This window comes from Anneissia japonica, unplaced genomic scaffold (assembly GCF_011630105.1).
Source record: "Anneissia japonica isolate Jap-2015-1 unplaced genomic scaffold, ASM1163010v1 scaffold993_len1110182_cov180, whole genome shotgun sequence".
Lineage (NCBI taxonomy): Eukaryota > Metazoa > Echinodermata > Crinoidea > Comatulida > Comatulidae > Anneissia > Anneissia japonica.
Window position 1 is genome coordinate 978,960 of NW_022749760.1, and position 25,004 is coordinate 1,003,963.

Below are 25,004 nucleotides of genomic sequence, written 5' to 3' on the forward strand. Positions count from 1 at the left end.
ATTCTTAATACCCTTCTATGGGTATTATTCTTTGCTATGACACTATATAAGATTGCACAGCAAAACATTACAGCAATATTATAAAGTTGATACACAATATAATTTCTGTTGTTCAAACATTCTCAAATTATGTGAACTAAAATTAACCCAAATTATATTAACCATTTAAAATGCCTTCAGCAATTAATGCCAACTACAAATTGAAGATCAAAATAATATCTACATCGCTCTAAAATATCGAATCATTACCATCTGGCCGGAAAATGTTTATGTGCAAGGCAATTATCAAGATGCGGTTAATTCACTGTCAACTTTTGTTCCACCATGGTTGACCCTTGGTCCCAGGAGGGTGCGTCAGAAATTAAAAATACAAATGAGCCGCGACAATTAAGAAAATAAGTGAAATCATGTTGTTGGGGTTCAATGTTTAGTTGGATGTTTTGGCGGAATGCCACACACTGCAAGAATTATCTAATTGGTGACGACAATTACACAACAGATATTTTAATAGCTTTGTACATTACTTTTTAATGACTGTTATATTATTAATTGTTAATACCTTAAGAAAAAAAAAAGTATGTTCTTTCTTATGTATTAATAATTCAATAGATATATAGGTTTGTGCATTGTATGATGTGTGTTGAATTTGTTCTGGAAAATGTGATAACTTTTTACTACTGTAATGTTTTGTTTATCAAGACAAATAATTTTAAGTATGCCACTGGTTGTATACAACAATAAAGTATCTTATCTTTAATATCTTACAAGAAATTCTAAGAGCGTATAGTGTATACTGGAAATTGAATTATAATCCGAAGGTTTGGTTTAAATCCTGATTAAAAAGAGAATAAATTATTCTTTGAAAGCTAATTTATCATTACACGATAAAAAGTTTTAATTACAGGGTTTTTAATCACAATAAAAATGGGAAGAAAGGAGACAAAACATAATTGAGGGTGCCCAAGGCATTTATTTGAGATAAATCATGCTGCCATAAAAACAATGCTATGCGGTGATGTATGTACAGTGAACATTTCATTGATAAACAGAATACATTCATCTTTAAAATCAAATTTTTCATTCAGTAGTTTAAATATGGATTTTCATTCAAAACGAAAATGTAAAAGAGGTAAAAAATAATTGAGAGTGTCATTAGGCCTTTGATTGTAATCCGTTGCTCTGTCCTAATAACAAAGACTACTGTATTTGATGAAGTATAGTAAACAGTTGATTTATAAATAGAATACATCCATCTTAAATATCTAATTTACCTTAGAGTAATTATGGGGTTTCAATCAAAACAAAAATGGGAAGAAAGGAAACAAAACATAATTGAGTGTGCCCTGGTCTTTATTGAGATTCATTGGACAGTAAAAACCAATGCTATGTGGTGATGTATAGTAAACAATTCATAATGAACACAATACATTCATCTTTGAAATCAAATTTTTCATTCAGTAGTTTAAATATATGAAGTTCCATTCACAATGAAAATGTAAAGGAAAGGCCTTTGGCCTTTATTGAGATCCATTGCACTGTTGTAAAAAAACAATGCTAACTGGTGAATCAGTAAACAGTTCATTAATTTGACTCATACATGCTTTAATATTAAATTAAATTCTGAAGAAAAAATATCTAATAATGAATCTGAATACATTATTCAAATTGCCCATTTTTTGTAAGTAACACCTCTTCTCATTGCCTCTAAATATTGCAATTCATTTAACAGTGATAATGTAATACAGATAATGTCCTTGCTAATTGACGACAAACAGTACTGTGTTGTATAAAAAAACAGGAAATACTCCAATTCTGCACAAAGCCAGAAATGGCAACTTCAATGGAGAATTTATATCATTATTTTATTATTGACGAATTGTATTTGCTAGTTAATAAAATAATGTACATGATTTTTATCTACTACATCAATTTTAAAATCTTTAAGGTACTGTACTTAAAATTATGCTCAACAAGAGCCTATTTCTTCTTCTTTTCACACATTTCTTTGCCACCTAGCTCTTTTTTAAAGTCCTTGAGCTTCATGCTTAAACTTTATTCCCCCTATCAACACCCCTGTCAAAATCACTATATGACACTATTAATAAGTACTGACACTTAAATGTGTTGATATCTCAAACTGAAATTTGATGTGGGGCTAAAGACGCTACTGGTAGTGGAACAAATGCATTATAGTGCCATAACAAAATCGCACTCAAACACTGGTATAATTACAAGGCAACAAAAACCTACAGAAACAGTCAGGTCAGGAAACATGGTTAATGTATCTGGTTAATATCAAAATGGTTACTACTAGGCCACATTTACAGTTCTGTGGAACATGTCTGTCACTGGATATCAACATGGATCGGTTCCTGTGAACTTTACCACATTGATGAGGCCTAATGTTTATTTTCACAGCTTCAAACCGCAATTGTCATTATCAATTTGAGTAAATTGTAAAATGCTGCACACAAACCTAAGAAATTTTGCAGTTTTTTTAGCAGCCTGATTGTCTTCCACTATTGAACACATATAGTAGGCATTACGACTACTGTATCAATCATATAATATAAGTGCCTCGCCTTTTGAGAAGCGCTGCCACTCTTAAAACAATGAAAGAACTTAGAAAATTATTATGAGTACTGTACTGTATGTCACAAATGATTTCCAAAAAATAATTGATTGTCAGGATTCGGTGTCGAATTACGAAACGCGTAGGCTTGACACAGGCTCGATCTCTGATGAATAGTGTCCAAAATTTGCTACAAACACGTAAAATATAATAATATTTAAACATTCATTATTATATAAGTTTTGGTTACAATTATAAGCTGCACCAAGTTTATTTCCTAATTCTTCTTTCTTTTTCTGCTTCTTCAATATTTACGTTAAATTTATTTTACTAGAAAACATACTTGCACATAAATATACAGTATCAATTTGCTTAAACATTTTACGCAAATGACACTTTAATGTCACTATTTAAGATAGTGTCATTATTAGATAGTAATTGTGTCACTATTAATTTCTAAGAATGGATACCTTGTTCGAAGCAAGAAATTAAGTTGTCTTTACCCAGTACCGCTCGCATATTTTATTAGTGTGGGAATTTTAACTTTATATTACTGACACGAAACATCGAGTAATCGTGTACAGTAGGCCTAGCTGAAATGATAGATCAATAAAGATAGGTCAACATATGTTGCTAGCAACCCAAAGGAAAACATGTCTAGCCAATGGCAACTTGGTGCAAAATTTAAGGAAACACAGTCAACAAACACAAGCCTATGAAAAATTATGATTGACAACAAAAGATAACTTTCTGATACGATCAAATCTTGAAACATGAATGTTAACATAAAGTATAGAGAAAAAAAAAAAAATTAGAATAGAGCTTTAGTAAGTCTTAGGTAAGCATAGTGACGATTTAAAGTCGGTGCAAAAAGTATTCAAATTCAACTGGCAGGTACAGCAGGTATCAAACAAATTTTGTTTTTTTGTTTGTTTTGCATTTCTTTAATATCATGCTTCTTAAAGTTTGTCAGTAAAAAACATCTCACAAGATACAGTACATCTGGTTGGCCAATGAGAGAAAATCTGGAGTGTCCATCAAATTTAACAACTGACCAACTAGAAAGTATTATTCGATAGGTATGGGCAGGAACATGTCCCACAACCAATCAGCCATGTTTTATTATAAATGGCTGTAGATCTATGGGATCTTAGCAACAATAACCAAGGGCGGTGCTTAAAGTCCGGCTTCGGAGGAAAACAATTTTTATGTTGCAGAACTGATTTTTCTAAGACCAATAAAAATTTGTTGGACGAAATACTGGGGAATGGTTAATGAGGGATACAAATTTTTAAATATTTAAAAACTGAGAAAAAAAGGAGGAAAAAAGGTGGTTACGCCCCTTTTTCCCTCCAGTTTCGAAATGTTCAACAATGCGACGCCAGAACAGAAATACTCATGTGAGAACATACTTACAGGCATCCTACGTTCCTACGCTAAATTGCGTCCTAGAATGCGCATGACGAGGAGAACTTAACGTTCTCGCATTAGCAGAGGACTTTTACAAAAATCATCCAAAAACAAAGTGTCTACTTGGTAACAGTGAGAAAGTAGTAGGTTACCTATTTCCCATCGACCATCTTGAATTTGCCATCTCGGAGTAAAAAAAAAAGTGCCCTAATTCAGCTATTTTCAAATCGAGTAACTACTTTTTTTTTTTAATTTGGCCTTAGAAGTGAATGGCTTTGATCACGAGAGATAATCAAATATTTTATTTAAATATTTGTTAATATTTTCTCTTCTTGAACGCTAGTCGTCGTTAGACATCGCGCGTTTCACTAATTTCCACCATTCGGTGCGTTAATATTTTATGATAGTATTATTAATTGGGAAACCTAGTAATATTTACAGACAAGATTAATTGGAACAAGCTTATCAAACCAACTACACATTTCATTGGTATCATTAAGAGCCGGTGACAAACATTTATTTTTAAGTCTTCAAATGTTTTTAACAATTAAATTTGATATGGCTATATGTTATTCATTATAAGCAAGGTCGGTCATCAACCAGTTACAATGTCAGAAATACAATGTCAGAAATGCGTAATTGACAAGCAGCAAGTCATTTTTTACAGATGATGTCTAAAATCCTCCTTACGGGTGGCTCAGGTTTAAAAAGTGTTTATTTTGCCAGCTCGGCATACAGTAGCTTGAATTTGCCTATCCTTAAAGTTAGGTATGAAGTGTGCGTGTATTCTACATGAACAGGACATATTGATCAGGTTCATGCATTAATCATCATGAAAATGCTTGTTAACAAATAGGCATTCAATAGGCTATATAACCACTGCCCATAAATTATCAACTACTACATACGTGAAAAATGAACACACAGTACAGTATGTACATCCAATTATAATTAATTTAGCACCCTTGCTTCACATTTAAATATTAAAACTGACGTTTATTAGTTCATTTATGTGTTCACGAATGCTATGCGACAAACAGTACAAACATTCAACAAATAGTCCAGTAAAGGGAAGTGCTGGAAGTGGTATTAATGCAACAACTAAAACTATTTAATTATATTAAAAGTAAACCATTGTGATATTACATCGTTGCAGTCACAAGATTTGTCTACAGTACATTAAGTACTGTACTGTATATGGTCACTCCACTTAGTATCAATACTATTATCATTAGAAGTATTAAACCAACCATAGAAATTTGCAGTTTCCATAATCATAAAAATGTTCTACCCTGTCCTTGTATGATACCATAATAGGAACGTTTTTGAAATCATGAATTGTTACATAATTCCTTCAGTTTTACAAAAATGTACGCCATGACATTAACAACAACAGGAATGCCCTCAATAGACTGACCAAGTGTACGTTGCCGAAGGTCAGCCGACAAATTCACCTGTGCTTTATGTGACAGCGCTTGCCCGCCGAAACACCAGCCCAGTGATTGTTAAAGGCAGTCAGCATAATCTACGATCATAGTCTTTATGGATTCATGTTTAGCTACCAACACCAATGCACTGAGCATTTTAGGTGAAGAGACTATGATGAATGCATCACAATGCTGAGAGCAACTTAGCTCCGTCGTCGGCTAATCTGGTGGTAGTCACTGTGTGTGCGCTGAACCGTGGAGATATCTAGGTTCCTGGTTCAATTCCCATCGCTGCTCTTCTTGTGTTTCAGCTAGAGAGCTGAAATGCAAGTTTCAAAAAGGACACCATCTTTCAGATGAGACATTTAGCCGTTGGTCCCCTGTGCAAAACGGCCTATAGTATGTGCATGTTAAGAACACAGTACAGTACACACTTCAGAAAACAGTAGGGGATTGTCCTCCCGATGTACATCCCAATTTCCCCCCCGAAGGACCCTACTGCAGGGGATTCATTAAAGTTTACAGTTAGGAGAAGAATGAGTAAGATTTACAGGCGAGTTCCTGGGGAGGATGTGGATTCAGGGAGGGCATATCCCCCAGTTGGAAATAAAAGTAGCCGGCAAAGAGCCGAAGTAACCAGTCGAAGTTGCCAGCTGCCGGCTACTAATGAAACCCCTGGAAATAAGTCTCAGAACATTCGTGGGTTATCGTTAGTGCCTATCACGCCAAAGAAATCAAATTCAATCCAAGGCCATATATGGTTCTATGTAACTAAGATATGTCAACAAAAATAATCATTCAAAAGATGTGGAAAAAAATATGAATCATTGTTTTACCATATCACCGGTAGAATCTTCTGAATTAACATCAGTCACAAAAATAATATCCAACGAAAAAATAAATTTCACCGGCAGAAGCAACTCAAACTTGGTTAGAACTGCATACAGTAGCCTACATCTTCTGTATTTATAATCCTTTAAAACATTTACTACATACCATAATATCCATGAATGAAAAATCAAAAGATGTTCATGTTATGATAAGATTCGCAGTAATTCACCAGCCTTTAGCAGACAAAGATGTGAACAATCTTAGTTACATTATTATTCATATTAATCAGAAATGTTTTTTAAAGGGTGGGGTCCAGGTTGTTAAAGGGCCAGGTCCCACATGAAATATGGGGATCATGTCCCGATAGATTTTGCCATTCAGGAAACTCTGGAAAATATTATTATCATTATGATGAATTATGAGACAGCTGGGAAGCACCATCAACGCCAGATTTTTTTAGGTGACTAAGATTCAGCAAGAAACAAGTCATCATCTTCAGACATTATTAGCTGCGATGAGGAGCTCTAGAAACTTGGCTGATTGATTAATATGATAAATAGATCTGTTTTAGATCTACTGCCTCTATTATACTGCCCTCATGAGGCTGATTAATTAATAGTTGACTGATTAATAGATCGTTTTTAGATCTACTGCCTCTATTATACTGCCCTAATGAGGCTGATTAATTAATAAAATTAATTTAGTAAATATTCTTTATTGCTTTCTGCAGTGAAAATAAAAAATATTAATTAAAATATATTTTCAACTTTTAAAAAATAGCCTTGCACTATGTCACATAGACAGGGTAGTAGACATTTTAAAGGTGGGTGGATGATAATAATATTAATAAACAATAGAGTGGATTTTAAGGATGGGCAAAGGGGTTAGGAAAGGTGGGTAGAAGGCCAAGAAATTAGCTTTAGACCGGGTGGAAAACTTCAGGGCTGGGTTAAGTGGCCCTGCCAAATACGACCTCCGCCCACTAAAACTACATCCCAGCTGTGCCAAGTTAATCGACCTGAATGGGGTTTTTAAACATCCTGTGCGTTTTAAAGTACATTAAATCTTCTAACATAAATTATAAAATTCAAGAACATGGTCTTAAAACTCTTAACATTTCAAAATATCATGTTTATCTTCTCTTCTCTTAAACTTCCAATTAAGAATGTTAAATTCAATATTAATTTTATAATCCGAGTGATTATATCAAAGACAACAGTTGCTTCCACAGCGGCAGATGTATTGCTAGCATCTTGATGCAAAGAAACATCTGCTTGGCAAGAAAATTTTTCCGGTGACTCAAGTCAAATCCCGCTGGAAAGGCTTGGAGGCGAGTTGAGCATTTGGAAGGATTTTTTGGCCAGTGGTAGGAGATACTAAAAAAATGTTTAACTTGTTTGTACTTACCAATCTTTTTAGGCTATTTTAATATGATGTATCGTCTTTGTAATTTATTGTATGTTTACTTAGCCAGGAGGTTTAGAGGATACATCCACATCTTGTGGTGGACTCTTAGCACATGGTGTCCCCTTAGTACCCCTCTGGCCATTCCCCTGATTTGTGATATTTTTGTGCCGAATTTAAATGGTCATTGGAGGCTAAAGTTGTTACATGGTACATCCATTAAGGATCTTACACTGAGAGAAATGCAAAATAGTAGTAATGTTACTAATAAACTATAGAGGGAGCTATAATTGAATAGTCCTAGGATAGATACAGCATTACTTTATATGAAATATATTCCTAGATAGTACAGTACTGTATCTGAAATAGTGATGGGGTAACTAGCACACATAGAGACCAACAAATATTATCCACATATTTAACTTAGTACAGAAATTAATATGACAATTAATTAGGAAATATATGTTTTAGTGAAAATTATTTTAAAGAAATTCATGCGGATTCGTGCTAAAAATTCTAGAATCATACATTATTATGACTCTACACAACAAGTAGTAGTTATATTCAACTAAAATTTGATGCAAATCACCAAGAATAGATGAGAGGGCTCAACTGGCTGGGAGAAAAATAAAACAAAATAATGTTATAATAATAATAATAATAATAATAATAATAATAATAATAATAATAATAATAATAATAAAGTCAGCGAGAGCAGCTTAGCTCAGTCGGCTAAACTGGAGGTATTGTAGCCACTGTATGTGCGCTAAACTGTAGAAATATCTTGTTCCCCAGTTCAATTCATATTGCTGCAAGTTACAATAGCACACTGTCTTTCGGATGAGACGTTTAAGTTGTTGGTCACGTGTGCATTATGGCCCATGTGCACGTTAAAGAACGCAGTACACTCTACGGAAAAGAGTAGGGGATTGTCTCCTGGTGTATTGCCCAATCACCACCAGAAGGACCCCACTGGAAATAATTCTTCTTTAGACTTTCGTGGGTTATCCTTGGTGTGAACACCGAAGAAATCAAAATTTCACATAGCGCCATATCCACAAATGTGCTCATGGCACTGTCTCAAGTCACGGAGAAAAAGCAAGAAGATTAATAATAGAGAATTACAGTACTTCAAGTGGGCCTCAAATATATAATCTTTAAGGCGGGATTTAAAAAGCAAAAGGGGTCCCACAGACCGTCCAGTTTGTCAAAGGTCATTCCACATCTTTAGAGCAGCGCAAGAGAATGTACTCAGATACCAGTGGTTGCGTGTGTACACAAATTTATAATGACTTGTTGTTTATTTACCGGGTAGTAGCTACAAACTTGTTTAACATGAGTAGCTAACAAGCTACCCACAGGCATACCTTAAATACAATGCGAAGCTCAGTACTTTTAAGTCAGGACATACAGTACATTTGCTAAATAAAGGAAGCAAAAAAAAACCCTAAATTTTCTTCAAAATACAGTACTATACATAATTTTTAGAGTCTGCTGATTTTAGCATGGAAGAGGGCAGCAGACTACTTAGAACTGTTACCAGAAGTTGCACAATAAAATCTCCATCAATTGCTTCCTGTATCTTTTGACATAAATATTTTCCTCCATTTTTTTATACACAAGGGAGAATGCATATTTGAGCTCATTTTGAGATATCCTCTGCACATTTACAAATTACAAACCTTACCAGTAATAGTAAGTAAATAAAATTAATTTATACAACCATAAATCATGCACAAAGTATACTACTGTACAAGAGAAAAAAAAACTTCTAGGAAGGAAAAATAAGAGCCAAAAAATGCGGATGTTAATGAAACTTAAAGCCCCATTCCTGGAAAAATTTCAGTTGTTAAAAAAAAAATCTGATTTTTATATGTTATAAAGATTTATAAATATAATACGAAATTGCTAACTGTTTAACTGAATTCAGACATTCCTAAACATGAAAAAAAAATTTTAAAATAACACTGAAATTTGCCAATATTTTTCCATGGTTTATAACTAGAGTAATGCATCCATTTTTAATTTTAAAAAAAAGTCCGAAATGTATCCGTCTGCAGATATTGGGATTTCCTCCAGTGGATGCTTGTTTTATTTTGTCATTCTTGATCGGATTTTCTCTACTGCTCCATTTTAATTTTATTATTGTTTTGCATTATGTGGCCATCTGCTGTTTTTATGGGTTTTTTCCCATTTCCCTATTTGAATTTATATATATATATATATATATCTGTCTCTTATACACATCAAATAAAGAAAAACTTTTATTTTTTCTGAAATTTCCATTTTTTCATGTTGGTAGGTACGCAAATTCGACAAAAATAAATTTTATTTCTATTTGAAATAATCTTATTGGCAGGCAGCAGGTTTGCTAAACAAGGTAAATACTGTAAGTCTCGCCTTATTATAATAAATACTATTATGTAATTGTTGAGATGATTTAACACAATTTATCCAAGGTGTTGAGGCGGTTCGACTGGTGTAGAAGCTAGCCTGACAATAATATCCCAGCTGTAATGTAAGCCTAGGCTACTGTACTGCTGTAAAGAGGCCTGCATGATCCTCTGTGCAAATTTCAGGGCAAGAGAAAACATACTTCACACAGCAGGCTAGTAGTAGAGTAGGCCTAGTAGTACAGTAGTAGGGGCCTAGTCTAAGTATGGGTCTAGTAAGTAGGCCTACTCTAGCCTGCTGTGTAGTTAGCCTAGGTCTAGCTAGGCCTACACAGTACTTACTAGGCCTAGGGCTAGGCCTCCAACCAGTCTCACCTGTAGTATTAGTAATTCACAAGCAAGGTGTACAAGTTACTACAACAAGGAAAGGTAAGAAGTAGGTTATCCCAACACTTATCCCAACACAATTCTTACGCCTGCCATCTGCATAAACTTGGTACAGTATTTCTGAGTTGAAGGCTAGGCCTAGCCCTACCCACAACCACTTCATCCATGTCCATCATAATGATTTGAGAGAGGAATGATTGATGGGTGCTCACACTCACTCAGGTGTGTTAGTTTTTTAGTGACTGGTGGAATTGATGCGGTGGTGCTAATTGGTATCCTTATCAACTCATTGGCGCTACATGTTAATATTTATAAGGAGTGTAGAAAGACATTATCTACATTAAACTCACCATTTAATAATTTAGGCTAGGCCTAAGCTTAGGTCACAAATACATGCAAAACAATCACCTCTTCTTGATCACTACCGCGGCACGCACTGACACTTCTTTTTTAGAAATAATTCATCGTGACAGCGCCACCTATTGTTGAACTTCAGAATCATCTCCTATTTTTTCCAGTTTTTGTTCTTTATTTCTCGTCATTGACAGGCATCTTCTCAATCCATCTGCCTTATAACTAACTATATTATGTAGTATGTATATTTAATAGCAAATGAGAAAGGTAATTCTACAAACAAGCTTCTTTCTCCGGGCCGGAATGATAGAGGCAAGTTATGATTAAATTATGTAGTAAAAAAGAAAATTCGTATAGTTCCGCGGTACAGCACGACTTTTATTTTGTACACAGAGAGAAGTGTTAATTCGAGCGGAAATTGCTTGCTGGTACACTTTGACCTTCCGAGTCGACAAAAGAATGGCGATCATAAAGTGATTGCAGCTTTAGAAGGTAAATTCATATTGTTGTTAAGATCATTTCATTTTTATATGCAAATGTCTAACTGGAACACTTATAAATTTTCTGTTGTTAGACTGACTATTAGTTTGAAATCCATTTTCTTTATAAATTTTTGGAGTAAATGTACGTGTGCCGTGGTTATTGCTGTCTGCAAAAAAAGCATGTTCAATGTTGGGGTGAGCGAGTTGGGTGCAGTGTTTTAATTTGTTAAAAAAGATTCCGAAACAGAACTGGTCTCCATAAATGCATTTTTTCTTCTATAGCTGTATACTGTGTATATATTTCTTTTTTTTTTTAATTTACAGATGCTATAATTGTATATATAATAATTGAGTAGGTGACTAAATATTTGCAAAATATTATTTCTTGGCTAAGCCAAGCCTTGCTGTGATTTTGCTTGTCAGGCGAGGTGAAATGACATGACAAACTCTGTTTTCAAGGGGAAACTTACACCAGGCCAGCCTCACCTCCTCCTAGGCCAAAGCTAGGCCTAGGCCAAGCTACCATCTTCTCAAAAAGTAATGCACCTTACTTACATACATTCTTTACTTTTGAGCTTCTATTTTTGGTTACCGATATTTCATTTAATCAAATTTGATACTAAATAATTGAATTCAATTATTTTTTCCTATTGTGCTGTACTGTATGTAAGTAATCTGTGTCTGTTGTAGATTGGTGCCAGCTCTCGCAGTAACAGTTTTGATGCTGACATTCTCCACACCTGCAAATGTACTCAGAGCAAATATTTAGTCCTGGAAATAAGTCTTGCATTTAAAAATATAGCAAATAATATTTTGCAAAAATTTTCTATTTTTCTGGCATAAAACTCCTCCGCACATTAGATTTTCAATCAAAAAAGCATATTATTTAAAGTCCCATTCCCAGCAAACTTTCAATAAAAAAAGATTTTTTTTTAATGAAAAATGCAGATGCATTAGTCTAATTTTATTATAAACCAAGGAAAACCATTGGCAGAAATTATAGTTTTTGCAAAAGGATAAAAAAAAATAAGATATAGAGATTATTTCTCATAGGAGATTATCATTTTCTCAACGAATTCTTTGTTACAAGGTAAATTCAGAGGTTGTAGATCGCATCCGCTGGAATGCTGTCACCTTTTGTGTATACTTTATACAGTCAATAAAGTGCGCCCTCTCTAATGCTTAGTTTTTGTAATTCGCATCTCACACACTGCGGTCGATCGAGTAGGCCAGATATATGTTTGTTCAATTGTCAAAATCTCGGTCTGAATCAATTTTTAACAAATTTGAAATAATTCCAATGAAATTTATTTTACAAGTGTCAATACTAGCAACGGAAAAATATCATGTGGGCTGTTTTTACGTCTGACAAGAGAACCTAAATTGAGGTACGGCTAAGCCTAGCCTAGCAGTGTTGATAGGCTAATGTTTCCAGCGCCTATTATATTTCTTTGCAGACCTATCGCAAAATCAGACATAAAAAATGTGGGACAAAAAAAAAATTTCCGTCCTATTTTACATTTTTTAATGTTCAGGAATGTCTAAATTCAGTTAAACTAGCAATTTCGTATTATTTTTATAAATCTTTGTATAACATACTGTATATAAAAAATCATATTTTTTTAACAACTGAAATTTTGCCGGGAATGGGGCTTTAAATGCTATTCAGCTTCACCATGAATAAATTATAAGATAGGAACTAGGATTGGAATGCGAATTATGTCACAAGAAAAAAAAACTAAAAAATAAGTCTATCCATGAAAAAAGAACAATATATTTTATTAATGTTACAGAGGTGCCTGTAAAGGTTTAATTTTTTCTTCGATTTATAGCATTTTTTAATGTCTAGGAATGAAATCCATATTGAATGACCTTAGATTTATGCAAGCCTATTACTATTAGATAAAGATGCTTTGCAATTCATAGGTGAGTTAAAAAATGCGAGAAAATGCAGAAATGTTGAGGTGGTCCCTAAATTAAGATGAAATCCAGATGTGTAGCTATTGGATAAGTATACAATAGTAGGTAAGGTTTGTTATGGCTAAAAAAAATGTATTGCAATTCCATACAAATTTCATATATAATCCATTCTAATTTGCAAAACTCTGAATTTCTTATTAGAAACCCAGCTTCAAAGCTTTCTGCGTGTAGTTTGACTCAAGTTATTTTAAACATTCAGTTTTTAAATCAGGAAGAAAACATTTTAGTATTTTTTTTTCACAAAATTGCGCATTTTTTCTAATTTTAAATGATATAAGGGCCTCACATTTTTTATATGAGTACAAAATATATGCCTGGGGGGATGGGTTAACAGTACGCCTTTGCATGCTAATGAAGAAAAGGAAGTTATATTATAAAAACAATCAACATTTCATTTTGTCATTTCTAATTTTTGTGTAATTTTTCATGTGGAAGATAGGGTTACAGTATACACCATGGTTACAGGAACAAACATTTTTTTGTATATTCTTAAAAATGATGATGAATGAAAAATGAATGATTCCATAATAGAATAGAAAAATTCTATAAAATCTTCCCCTTGCTTTGTTGTATAGAAATTTACCCATGTGATTTGAATTTATTTTATTGTTAAATAATGTTGAATAATTATAGTAAATTATTCAATATTCGAAGGAAGCAAATGTTAAATGATAATGGAAGGATTGAGCCTCACTGCTTAATTATGCAGCATGATACAGGACAGTACTGCTGTGTTTACAGAAAGTGAGAAACAAGGAGAAGAGAGTACTGAATGCTCTTAATATCTTGAGCCTGACAATAGCAGCGGCAGGCAGATCTTAGATTACAGTTCTTAACATGCAGTACAGCATACTGCTTCTTGCATGTTTAGTACAAAACCTCAAAGATTAGTAAATATAATTAATTTATGACAGTTAGAAATATAATTTACTGTTAGGCCCCATAAAACAATTTTTTATTAGTTTATCACCCTTATCAAAGAATAAAAACTGATGAGGGAGGGAGGTTTTTTTTTTTTTTTGCTAATAATGCCCCCATTTTACCAATGATCACAAGTAAATAAATGGTTAGAGACACATATAAAAAGTCATAAGAATGGAATCAAATTTATATTTTAAAAAATATGTTTTTGTTGTACCAGTAAACATACTTGCAAGACACAATGAGCTTTTCAAGTGGAAAAAGATTGGAAAAGGACTGTTGAAATGAAAATATATTTTGATTAAAAAATTTTTTAAAAATCAGATTTTTCCCAAAAGTGATGACGGACTAGGTGATAAACTACTATTTTTTTTATGGGCCTTATTGATGGTTTTAAAATAACATTTTGTGCTTTCTACGTTTGTGTTGCAGAACACATTGTCCACATTGTCAGCTTGCAAACTCATCAATTTAATATTAAATCAAATCCACATTTTTCTTGAACTTGATCTTAAATTTTGATGAAAATTACTTTATACAGTAGAAATACAGTCAAATGTAAATTTTAAATAGTAAATGTATTGTGCATTTATTCTCATAATTAGTTCTTTATACCTGAATTACAGGTGCTTCTGATATTTGAATCGCAGGCGTTTACATCAATATGAATAATCACAGGTGTTTTCTGTCGCTAGAATGTCTCATCATTTGTATTGACCTGAAATATGCCTCTCACAAATCTTTCTACATCAAGTAGGCCTATTCTCCCCATGATTACATAAATCACAGGTGATCCTACACCTGAATCACCTGGATCAAAGGTGTACTGTATCTCTTGTCTAAATTATCAGATGTTGTCATCTGAATTATAGCTGGTTCCCTTCCCCAGAATCACAGGGGTTCCCCATTCATACTATATAATACATTCCCTTCAACTCAATCTATAGGTAGGCCTACAGTATTCATACATGAATCAGGCTGTTTACCCCTCGTTTGAGTAATATTTTCTCCTTATTTAAATTAATGACAGTTGTCCATCACCTATATCTAAGGTTTTTTTTTTCTCCTGACTTTAATTCATAATCGTTCTCATCTGAATCTAGGGTGCTTTTCTTAACCTGAGCTCCAAATCTACTTCTTAAACATATAATTAATCTTTTAGATGTAAATTCATTATATATAAATAGTAGGTGATCTATTCAGTTATATATGTTCAATAATGAATTATATATAAATAATTGTGTTAAATAATGAATTTACACTTGGCGCCTCATAGTATAATACATACTCCAAGTATCGTCCATCCTGTACTAATAGTCTATTCATTTGTTGATGGATTGTTATGAATATTGTACATGCATTAATTCATTTGTTCATCATCATCATTATCATCATCATCATCATCATCATCATCATCTTCACTTACATCACCACCACCACCTGGCACTAAGCCTTATGCTTTTAATGTAAATGCATAGTATGTTAAACATCTTGCATTTTGTCTACACTAGTAGCACACTTTCCCTCCATTAACAATTAATCCTTTAACGACCCATTTCCTCTCAATACATTACTAATAATGTAACAATAAGTATTCCCTTATTACACTAGAATATTATTTGTATGCGTTTTTTCTCAATAGCTATATGATATGGTATGCTAGATGAATTATACTTATTTTAAAAATAAAAACATTGACATACTTTTATTTTAAACCATAACTGGATTGTAAATTCACGCCTTTGAAAAAGACTTAAAAAGTTCGGCTCTAGAGGAAAATGTTTGTTTAATATGTTGTAGAACTGATTTTTTTTTATCAGCCATACAATTTAGAATATTTGACAAAATAACTTAGTAACAGTTAATGAGATACAGATTTTTTTAATCTTTAAAAATGGGTGGGGTTGAAAGGGGAGTAACCACCATTTTTTCCACCTTTTTTCCCCCAATTTTTTAAATATTCAGAAATTTGTACCTTAAACCGTTCCTGAGTTTATGTCTAAGAAAAATCAGTTCTTCCGGAGCCTAGCTTTAAACCAGACTGGCCTCATGTGGTATACACAATGAGCAGCTACAATTTTAGGGATAGTTCGTTCTACTGTCTAACATCATTGACTGAGGTATTTCCAATACCAAAGTTTTATTATGTCAATTCCAATTTGTAAAGTAAAACAAAAGATCTATTTGTGTTTGTTTTATATATTATTTTTACTAAGCCAATGTATTTTAATATACTGTGTGTTTTGATTGAAATACAATGTTATAGATAATACAACTGAATTTGACAGTGTGGTATCGCGATATTTGAGTGGTATGAACTTATGAATAGTACAACATGACCTCGTACAGTAATCGTTCATGTCATAGTACTTTGCTACATTCTTCTGCAGGCAAGTCAGAGATAATGTCAGTTTCGATAAACTTTTGCTATCTATTTTTGGCCATCTAAGCGTACTGTAGTCATTGTAGTCATTGACACAATGCGTATGGGGGAAGTTCCATAGTTTTTGCCGTACAGTATGGATGAAATATATCAGCACATTTTGCACTCGGACCTTTAAATATGCCTGGGTGGAGAGGAGAAACGCAGATAAAGTGCCCTGCTCTTGACGAAATGCATACAGTAGCAAGGGATTGAAACCGCGAACCAGAGGTTGGAAACCAAAGGGAAGATATGCACGTAAAAGTTGTTTGTATCAAATGCGTGTAGAGTGTAAAGAATGCTTGTTCAAATTTTTGCACTCGTGGTCGTAGTACAGATAGCAGTACTTCATTTTTTGTTTCATTGTATGCATGGAAATTCAAAACAGTCGGACATCTTTTCATTCTATACTCTTTGGTGAATTATGTTTCATAAATAGCTGGGACACATGGTGTTGCATCTTCTTTCGGTTTCAAATTCAAGTCATTAAGTTGATTGAAAGTAGGCAATATTATTTGAAAAGACATATTGGCTCATACTGTAAGGTGAATGACTCTGTATGTCATCTTGATTCATAACTGTTGGATCACATGAATGTATTGATGACTCAGCTCACAACAAATTTAAACATTAAGCAGATGTTTTACATAGCCCATAGAGGGCAGCAGATTTTTAATAACAACATACAATATCTAATGGTAGGACTGTAAACGATGGTTTATGTTACGGGTATTATGGTAGTAGTGTTCTTTTTGTTATGGTGGTAGCATGCTCTTCGGTGGTGGGAGCATGTACTTCGCTGGTGATAGTGCATTCTTCGATGGTGGTAGCACATTCTTCGATGGTGATACTGTAGCGTGTTCTTTGATGGTGGTAGTGTCCTCTTCATTGGTAGTAGCCTGCTCTTTAATAGTGATAGCATGTTACGCATGTAGTGGCATGTCTTGGAGTCTTGAAATCAGGGAGCTGTTGGTGGGTGGGACCACCAAGCCTTGTTTTCCACCCAGTCTAAAGCTAATTTCATGGCCTTCCACCCACCCTTATTAACCCACATTTCAATCCTTAATATCCACTCTTATTATTTAGAGTTTACCAATGTTATCACCCATCCACCCGTAAAATGTCTATCACCCACTACTTAAGTGTGATTTTTTTTTTTTTTTTTTTTTCCTTTTTAGATTTTCCAAAAGGCCCCCCCTCCCCCGCCCGATACGCTGTTGTCTTTATGGTGACTTATTTTTCATTGGCTAGTTAGTAAATACTGTAAGTGGGCAGCTGCATTAACATTGGTGCATTGTTATGAATGTTGATAATTTAATTCATTATTGACCATACGCTTTTATTTGATATACTGTAACATTAGTCTACATTAATTATGGTTGTTTACAATTTTGAATGAATTACCAAACAAAATAAAATTGAACTGAATTTCCATAATAGCAGATGGCAAATTTACCATCTCAAATTTGATAACAATCTGTTGTGTATTGTACTAAAAAATGACACCAGATAAAAAAAAATATCCAAATTATGCCTAATTACATATTCATAAAATTTAATGAAGAATAAGGTCTTGATGTTCAAGTATCTATTTAGTATTTAATTCATGCTGTGAAAACTTAATTACATCTGGCACTTATGTTTATTCAATGTTCGTGAATGTAATTTGAGGTAACTGTAATTATCGGAATGTAGACAGAGCCCGCAATTTAGATAGCGCGAAAACTACAATATTTATAAAAGATTGTATTAGCAAATACCAATCAAGATATAGATTAATAGCCTATCTTTTAGAAGGTACCCTCTCATCTTAGAACAAATTCTCCCTTAGCTGCATTGTGTAAATACTTTTTATTTTGTGGAAATAAAACATAATTAAAACATTAATATTAAAAAATATAAATTTCATTTATTAGTCTCTTGGTTTTTTTTAAACTGGATTAAATCATTTTAGGATTTTAATGTGTTATCCTGGATACATTGTCATCAACGTTCTACATTGTTTTTTTTTTTGTTTTCTGATCCACATTTTATATTTTAAAATTTAATGTTTTTATCAGTAAAATGTATTGTGCAATTTTGTTCCCACATTGGAAATGGTATAACTATAATGGGTGTTCCTGAAGCTTTTTTACTTTATATTTTTTTTTTCCTATTCAATCAATCAATCAATCAATTAATTTTTCAAGTGTTTTGATATCATACATATAGTGAAGACCTTGATTATTGTTTTGTTCACAAAGATGTCAACTTCACATGCCAAGTAAAAGAAAATTAGTTTCTTGTCAGTGATCCTACCAAGGTGGTTTGATCTTACTGACCTTTTCATGGTTTTGCTGTAGATTGTATGACCTTATACACATAGCAAATGTTAAATGTAATTACCAACCATATTTTTAGGGGTCATCCATAATTTTCAACTTTTTCAAAAGAGCACAAAACATACAATTTTCTGTGACTCCCTCCTTCCTGAATAAGTACATAAAAAAATGTTGATTTGTTTCAATTTGAGATCAACATTTTATCTTTTTCATAAAAGAATACTTATGCCTACATTTCAACCCCCTTAATTAGCATTTTTTGTACTCTTTGGAAAATGCTGATAAATTATGGATGTTCCCTTAGGCAGTGTGTTTTTTTTCATGCTTAGTGCATCCTACAAAAATCACTTTAAATGAGGGGCCAAAGAAATTCCCAAAATATAATTTCTATAAAGTTTGACATTTTTTGAGATATCCTGTTGTCAAGTACAACAATGTTGTTACGTCTAGGGTGGATGCTGTGGAAGGGGGTGCAGATGGTGTGATCGCATCTCCCTAAATTGTATTAAGAAAAAATGGTTGATATTATTTTTATCATTTACAAATTACCATTAAGATTTTTAAAGTATGAGACTGAGAGTGTAATATCCGGGTACCTAGCAGTCCATATTCTCAAAATGTTGTCACCTCGGTCCCAACCATGGTGGGGGTGAGGTAGTGTAGACTCTCACACCCTCCCCCTTAGAGCCAAATCCTCCATCTGCCCCAGTACATCCATCATTCCTTCTGGTGAAAAAAATAAATGTATTGATACAATTACATTAATCTAGGCTAGGTTATTATTACTATTCATGTCAATCGGTCATCTCGTGAATATTCAAATCATTTTTTTTATTTGGAGTCACAGACAGCCCCAGGCATCCTACATACTATAATGCTTGGCAGATGTGGCTTTACTTCCTTGTTAATTAAGCCATGTTTACTAAGAACTGGTTCACATTCTAAACTTCATTATCATCTTGTTATTTCACAACTCTTATTGTATACACAAACAGTAAAGTATTCATAAATATTCCAGATGTTATATTGAACCATTAATTTATTTAGAAATTTTGGACCTTGAGAGATACTATCTGAAAAGTATTTATCTTGAATTGATTAGTATATGCGCACATTTAACCGAGAAAAGTAAAAGTATAAAATTTGTCCAATAGGGCTGTAGCACAAGCACTTACAAAAATGTATAATATAAGTTACATTAAAAAAATAGTCTGTTTCAAAATTGTGTCTGTGCAATTAATTATTGAGATTTATATGTTTGTTTTGCTCAAAATCACTTTCACTAATCACAAAGTTATGCCTGAAGATTGTGTAAATACTGATCATGCATAAATAAATTGTTGCTAATTCTATTGCATGAATTTGTATATGTTGGTGGTATCTTTAATAAAACCTCAATTATACATCTTTTTAGGAGTTTGTAAAATTAATTGAATTAGTTGAATAGTTAGTTGGATTTGTGAAATTCTTGACTGGAAAATTTTGAAGTTCTCATCATAGTAAGAAATGTCAAATAGAAGTTCAGATAAATGCAAATATACACATTTAGAAAGATATAAAATAAAAAATTCATTTCTGAGAAAATGTTTAAGCCATACTTTGATTGTACAGAAGCTGGTTAATTAAGAAAGGCTGGGAGAAATTGCAATGTTTTCAAGTCGTTTGCTGATATTAAAATCTGGTATTACCAAAAGATCAGCATTGCTTTGAAAGGTTGAAATTTTTATTTCCAAGTGGCACATGATATAATATACAGGCATGAGGCTGTGTTGAAAAAGAGCAAGTGTCATACGAAATGCCTTGAGACTTTTCAGGCTTGTTGGACATTCTATATTCTGACCATATGCCAGGCCACTGACCAATACAAAAATTAATTAGGATACTGTTGGACTTTTCTTTTTCTCAAATAGGCTGGAATTGTTGAGGGTAATACTTTACAAGATGGTCCCTAGATGTTTTCTTTACCACAAGGTACATGGAACTATGGAAGGCAATCACCACTAAAACTACAAAAAGTGAAATATACAACGAATATTCACAAACAACGTACATTCACAAGTAATCAATGTACATTTGCAAACGAACACATACATTGACAAAAAGAACAACATACTTTCACAAACAACTTGCATCCGCAAACTTAATTTGTATTTTTAGTCGCAATTGCCTTTCATATCAAGCTGTTGAGAGAATATACCAGTGTTTTATAAACATGGCATAAAAATATAATATAATAATATATCACAGATATATCATAGATATATTTCAGCACAGATGCCTAAATAGGTTTAAAATGTAAAGGTCATAAAATAAATAAGTAATGAAATGAATAATTTAATAAATAGTTTATTAAATCATTTGTGTGCTGATAGATAGTAAGAGTAAAGTTCAAAAGTAAAATATTTAACATGATCCAATTGAGCTCAAATACCTACCTGAATGACCTGACTGGTTTAGTTTTATTCACTGCTGTACTATACACCTTCAAAAAAGGATTTTTTTATTTTGTTATTTCATGTCTACTGTTTTATTAGATTTACAATGAACATACAGGTCTCCTTCTAATTATATCCTTTCAATTCATGACCACCTCAAATTAAAGACCACATTTCTATAGTCTCAAATGCATCAGGCCAAGTAAAGAAAATTACTAATTTCTCGTCTCCTCGCGCATCCATTTTCTCTGTCTCACCAATTTTATTTTTTTTTTTATTTCTTTTATTTTACAATATGTACGAAAATCTGCCAAACTGACATCAGTAAAATTCCTCAATCCATCATTCATGGTTGAGGATGCATATGGTATGAATCATGTCTAGAGCCTGTTTTATTTGCTTTCAATGTGTCTAATACGTGAGAACGTAGTAGCTGTTTCCCTTTGCCAAAAAAAAATGTACCGTCATTCTCTTTTTTCAAAACATTAGGACGAGAAACTACTTTTTTTTTTACCTGGCCTAAATGTCTTGCCATGGAAACACAATAGTGGTCTTTAATTAGAGGGAGACCTATATTTACATATTTCTACCACATTACAAATGTTGAGCCTTTCAAATTTCCTCAGTTGATTGTCCTAGTTACCTGGGTACACACGCTTTACTGTTATTGACGACACGCTCTAAGCACCATATCCTGCCTATGAAATACGATTTTCATTATTATTATTAAGTGCATGTGGGTGGGTATGTGTGTGTGTAAAGCCTGTAGATTCATTTATAATATAATAAAGGAATTCCATACAAGTACGATCAGGTAAAAGGATGAAGAAAATTCAGCAACGCAACACTATCATTGCCAAAATAATTTTTTATAGATTGTCAGAAGAGAGTGGGAAAAAATAGAAATAAAATTGTGTTTCTTCATTTAGCAAAATATTTTTGCCAAAAACATCCAGACGGAGGAGAAAATAAAAATAACATTTTATCGGTAATATGTGAAACAGTGTAGTAATGGGATTGGTAAATGTTTGAAATTTATAGAATTAAGAAGAAATATACATCTTAATTTGGAGATTTCAAGGCGACAGCAGCAGGCGTAATAAAAATAAAGAAAACCTTCATTTTTTTTCTGAAATTTCCATTTTTTTCCTCGCAGCGGTTGCGCTAATTGGCCAAAAAATAAAATTATATTTTTATTCAAAATCATCGTTATTGGCAGGCAGTGGGTTCGCTACACAAGGCCAAATAAAAATATTAAAACTGGTCTCATAAGGAAAAATTCTTGAATTAACAAAATATAATATCAAAATCCCAGGGATGAATCTAACAAATTTATTAGCACGGTACTGTAGGCCATTTTTAACATTATTTTTTTTTGACAAGGTATCATAATGTTCAATTGATGATATAATTTATTAACATGGGGTTAATACTCTGTGATTTACAACCATATTATCGTAAATAAATAACATATAAACCTTTGTAGTCGTGTTTGGTTTTACTCTACTAACTGTACATTGACATGGTGAACGAGAAGCTAATTTTTGTAATTAAAGTTTTGAATAGTGGTGAGGAAATTATAGGGAGTCAAATTTCAATTAAACTGACAGTTATTTTTTACTAACTGAATTGCGCTTGAATAATAAATTTCAATAAACTAATTACAATTTTTATTTTAATAGTAATATAAATTTTCAATGTTATATTTCTTATTACAATATACTGAAGTATATATATTTTTTTTACGATCAATTGAATGTTTTATTTCAATTTTTTCTCGATCATGAACGCAGGCATTTTTAATGAAGAACTCTATAGCAATTTCCTTTGATGGAGTACTATAATAAATATTGCATCCTTTAAATTATTAAAGCGTACTTTACACTGTGGGGAAAATTCCAATCTGTTGCTGTTTTTTTAATATATTTCTTCCTTTTAATTTGACCATAATAATAAAATTAAAACATGTGTTTCTTGTTCCTTTGTGCATCTGTGTTTTTTTTTTTTTTTTTTTTTATCTTTAGCTCAGCCACTATTTATCATGAAATAAAAACTCCTAAAATTACAGAAAACTAGTATTTTTTATAAGTAGTGGATGAATATCTTGGAGTTGTAGTGGTTGTATGGTAGAAGTTGCTTATAGGTCAAGAGTCTTATCAGTAAGTTCAAATCCTTAGTATTACTGGGTGGCAGTGGTTGTATGGTAATAATAATAATAATAATAATAATGCATATTATAATGCGCCATCTGTCTAGGTAAACCTATTCCGAGGCGCACACAAACTTACTAAACATGGAAAATTAAAAAAACAACATTATAAAAGTACAATGATAAAAACAATTAATGATTCTAGTTCAAATCCTTGTATTATTTTTTTTTTCTTAAATAAATTACAGAAAGATGAGACTTAAATTTATAAAGCATCACAGTATTTCATATCTGACTTGGAATTCTTTATAGTGTTTTTCAAAGGTGGAGAGATAGAAGTTGTTTTTTTTTTAGTGCAACGAGTATTGAACTGTAAGCATTTATAGTTGGTGCTTTGCCATGTAATATTTCAAAGTATATTACTGTAGGTTGGTTTATGTTTTATTGCTTAAAGTGACTATTGTGTGTTATAACTATCTTTCTGCAGGAAATGTTATAACACCTCGATCTCCCCTTTATTTAAAAAAAACATGACACCGAAACCTTCAATAGAAGCCAAATAGGCTTTATTCCCGAGAAGAAGAACATCTCGAATTGAAGTCCCCCCTCTTTAGTTTGCAAAGGTAGCCTCGAAAAGAAGCCCATGGACTTCTTTACAAGACAATAGCATGGGCTTCTTTTCGAGATAGTATAGTACATATACTGTGAATGTAGGTAAAAATGGCCCCGGAAAAAATGGCCCAGGAAAAAATGGCCCCGGTTAAAATTGCCCCGGTAAAAATGGCCCCAGTAAAAATGGCCCCAAATGACAAGTAGGTAAAAATGGCCCCAATGAAAAAATTCAGTAATAGAAATGATATATTTTTTTAAATCTTCAAATATTTAAATACTAGCTGTAAAAAGCCAGAATTGAATCAATAACAAACACAACAGATGCAAATAATGTACTGAGAGATTATCGGAAAACAATGGCCATTGAATAACATTTTTTGATAGTAGAAATAAGTTTTAAAAATGTTATTCCACTTAAATAAAGTAGAGGAATGACATACATACAGTACTTCAGCTACCAAAATATGTAACTCATAGAAACCACAAACTTCACTTTTGTTAAGTATCAAATGAAATAACTTTACATGTTATAAACAGTGCTAATAAACAGTAGTTAAAACATGTGGATCAATTGGTTGTTTGAATGACAAGTTCATGTATGGGAAAAGGGAGAGACTTAGGCTGTGTTTATACTACACACTAAATACGAACACGGATTCACGTCCTTGAATGTGTTTACGCTAGCCGAGACGATCCTCCAAACGTCGGCGTTTATACAACACACCATTACAAGGGCTAACACGCCAAAGTATCATATAGCGCAATGTGTTCTGGGATACAGGGTCAGATATCGTACTTCCGCTCAATTCGCGCGGTTTGTTTTGAAGGAGTGGATAGTTTACTGTTGTTAATCGATTGTCTTTTATATTCCGATATTATTTTTTCTCGTAATCCAATTTTGTTT

General features: G+C 32.8%; 2 protein-coding genes across 5 annotated transcripts in view; one reads left to right on the forward strand and one right to left on the reverse strand.

The window, feature by feature from the left end:
• The window catches only part of LOC117121174 (E3 ubiquitin-protein ligase TRAF7-like), a 102,129-nt gene extending 91,219 nt beyond the window's left edge, over nucleotides 1-10,910 (reverse strand). For all 4 annotated transcript variants that reach the window (XM_033266286.1, XM_033266288.1, XM_033266285.1 and 1 more), the window contains exon 1: nucleotides 10,775-10,910. The gene's annotated coding sequence lies outside the window, so the exon portion shown is untranslated. The remainder of the gene's footprint in view (nucleotides 1-10,774) is intronic.
• A 214-nt stretch (nucleotides 10,911-11,124) lies between these two features.
• The window catches only part of LOC117121173 (transcription factor 20-like), a 32,415-nt gene continuing 18,535 nt past the window's right edge, over nucleotides 11,125-25,004 (forward strand). The window contains exon 1 of the mRNA XM_033266281.1: nucleotides 11,125-11,270. The gene's annotated coding sequence lies outside the window, so the exon portion shown is untranslated. The remainder of the gene's footprint in view (nucleotides 11,271-25,004) is intronic.